Source organism: Pinus tabuliformis, chromosome X (genome assembly GCF_031772625.1).
Source record: "Pinus tabuliformis cultivar Carrire ecotype Pingquan chromosome X, CPIR1, whole genome shotgun sequence".
Lineage (NCBI taxonomy): Eukaryota > Viridiplantae > Streptophyta > Pinopsida > Pinales > Pinaceae > Pinus > Pinus tabuliformis.
Window position 1 is genome coordinate 1,236,978,780 of NC_142308.1, and position 3,525 is coordinate 1,236,982,304.

The 3,525-nt window shown below is 28.1% G+C and overlaps 1 pseudogene; it reads right to left on the reverse strand.

Moving 5' to 3' along the window:
* Nucleotides 1–2,367: 2,367 nt before the first annotated feature.
* Nucleotides 2,368–3,252, reverse strand: LOC149144430 (inactive LRR receptor-like serine/threonine-protein kinase BIR2 pseudogene; annotated as a pseudogene).
* Between the last annotated feature and the right edge of the window lie 273 nt (nt 3,253–3,525).

The window sequence follows — 3,525 nt, forward strand, 5'->3', positions numbered from 1 at the left end:
GACTCTAAGATTCGATTTGTCTATCAATCACTATTAATTCAGCATTAGCCAATATAATTTATAATTGTTTATATAATTTTCGTCAAAATATAATATCTAAATTTAATAATAAAAACTATACTACATACAACACATACAATACATACAACACATACAACACTGGTTTATTTAAAAAATATGCCCAGAAAATATTTTATGTGCATTCCATACACACTAAAAAAATCATATTTTTTTACGAAAATTTTGGCAATACGAAGACTCATAGAAACTTCTTTCTTTCTAGTACTTTGAAGATTTCTTCTTATTTTCTTGATTCCCTTTACTATTCAAGTCGTCATATGAATACTGACGGCCAATTATTATTATTTTATTTCCGAAGAAATGTGATACTAAAGTTTATATAAATGTTGTTTCGTTTAATATTATGTTGTAGGGTTAAGAATTTGTTATTTATTTAAACAATTTAAATATTAAATAATTAAATGTGATTTATTTATATGGTAGTTAATAATTTATGATTAAGTTATAGTATATTTAGTTGTTAAGAATACATGTTTTTTCTAAAGAGGTTATAAGTTTAAATTTAAATTTCTATAGTTTTTTTAGATTTCAGTCATTATCTATCAGTAAAGAAATCTTATACACCAATTTAGTGTCTAGTTTAAATGTGAAATTAAAATTATATTATTATTACTGCTATTATTATTATATAAATCATAAATAGATTAATAAGAACAAATATGTCATAAAGTGGGATTTAAACCTAAGTATATAGAGAATATAATTGTAGACTAATTAGAAACAAAGGCCAAAAAGATAAAATTTGTAAAGACATCCTTGTGTATTGATCATGTAAAGAAATATACAATATTCACTTACTTCTTAATCTCGGGCAACCTTCCACTACGTGCAAATACACAATACAAGACAAATGTTCCACCCACCTATATCTTTAAATAGTTTTTCCATAGAAAAAATCATAATTACTTGTGGTATCTTCATTAATGAGTACAAACTACCTAGTAAACTTTATAAAATAGACCCTACCCATTATTAACCAATAAATCTTATTCAAAGAAAAAGTTTGCACAATAACATTAACTAACTCATAAGTATCCTAAAATAAAAGAAATAGAGTAAGAACTTAACATACCCCACCCCTTTAAAAACAATGTTTTACTTGAAAACTAATGTTAAGAATTATGAGAAGATCGTGATTGATTCCCGTGTAATATCTTTAACTAACATATCTTTTCAGTAAATCGATCAATATTTTATTCAGTAAATCGATCAATATTTTATTGATTATTCCTTTCCAAAATCTTATTTTCCCTCTTATTCGTACCTCTTAATTCCCTCTATTCCTCCACCTTAACCATTTCATTTATTTTAATTTATTTTTCACACATGTTGCATGACTATTTTAATTATATTTTAATTCACATTTCTAATATATTTATTCCTTTATATTTTTATTTAACATAAAAGTTATTCATTATTTTCATCTAATGTATTCTTTTTCATCATTTTTATGTTATTGTTTTCGTGTTATGTTAAAAAAAAAAAAAAAAAAAACTAATAATTAAAAATCTCAAACAAATTACTTTCATAAATTATTATTATTTCATCGTGTGAATTTTGAAATTTTGTTTCATTATTTCCAAAAATAAAAGATTATGCATTCAACATGTTTTTCTTAGTTATTTTATTTTATTTAGCATATTTTATTTAATTATGTAATTTATTATTATATAGGTTTACATAATAATTAAAATAGGATTTTTTTTATTACTTAATTAATATATATATGTTTTTTACATTTTAATTTTTATTTATTTTTACTTCATATATATATATATATATATATATATATATATATATATATATATATTTGTTTGTAAGCTTATGTGATTAAAATTTGATGTCTGATGTCTGAACCTGAACTACAGTTTTATTTTTAAATCAAGTTTTGACTAAAAAAAATCATCACCAAATAGAATATTTTTTATAAATATGTTTTTTAATGTATATTTTAAAATAAAAATACTTTAAAGTGATAAAAAAATTTTGTTATTTTATTTTAAATCTTGAATTTCTAAGTTATTCCCTTATTTAAAATTTTATTTCAAAATAAATTTCAATGCTAACTGTATTTATTAAAAAGCAAATATACATCATATACAATTTAAAATGAAAATTAAATTTAACTCATGAATTTGGTGGACCAGCAGAGTTGACATCACATAATATAGAATAGAGAGTTAATCTGATACATAACCCAAAGGGTTAATCTTAGATCCAAACGATTAGCATGGGCCAAATCATCCATTGATTTACTTTTCCTTTCGGGAGTGGATGGAGGACCCTTTAAGTGCTTGGCCCATTTGTGGTCATGGTCCTCTGCCTCAGCAGCCAATTAGAAGTTGAGACAACTCGCAGGCATATACACCAGAGAGCAACTATAAGCAAAAACCCAATTACTAGACCACATCCCGCTGCAGCTACCATGCGAAGTGGCTCTGATATTTTTATGGTTCTCACAGTTTTGCCTTTGCAGAGCTTCAATGGAGGACCACAAAGAGCAGTATTATTCTCAAAATCAGATGCATCGAACTTGTGCACAAAGGTAGGAATCTGCCCTGACAATAGATTACTTCGTACATTAAAATCCTTCAGACGATCCAGCCGGCTTAATTGCCAGGGAATTTCACCAGACAACCGATTCTCCTGCAGATGAATTATATTCAAATATGTGCAATTAGCAAGCTCTGCTGGAATTGAACCACTAAAATTGTTCTGGGCGAGATCTAATGAAGTCAGATAACGTAGCCATTTTGAAAGATTTACAGGTATGGTCCCCGATAGATTGTTGTCCGAGAGATCCAAACCAGTCATTCTTCCACAATACTCAAAGCCAGTTGGAAAACTGCCCTGAAGAGACATCCCAGGAAGCTTGATGTTCAAAACCCTGTTTTCGTTTGGATGCCAACAATCTATCCCCAGAAAGTTACAGATAAACCCAGGCGTATCATTATTGAAATTCCAGGTATAAAGATAGTCATGGGGGTCTATTACCGTCTTCTTTATAGCTTTCAGGCATTTTATATCGTCTTCTGGAACAAGCGTGGGGGCCGAAACGGCAGTTGAGACAGGCGGAGGGACGGAAACGCCAATGGCTCTATCTACTTTCAATGGCCCAAGTAGCACAAGCACAACAACGCAAATTCTGGCCAAATTAGCAATTCCTGCCATTATAAAAACCCTGTAATTCCTATTTATTTGTCAGAAATAAATTTCAAATCTACATCCCTTAGATCCTGGCTTTCCAAGCATCAAAACCAGGCTCAGCAGCGAAAAACCAATTGAAATTTTATGATTTCAATTTTGTAAATATTTTTTTTTGGGTAACTAGGCTGAGTTTAGATCCGGATCAGATTTCATATTAAATAGAAAAATGATATATTCACTAATAAAATGCTATATTACCAAAATTATGAGAAATTCTATGAAACTTGGAGAAGCATC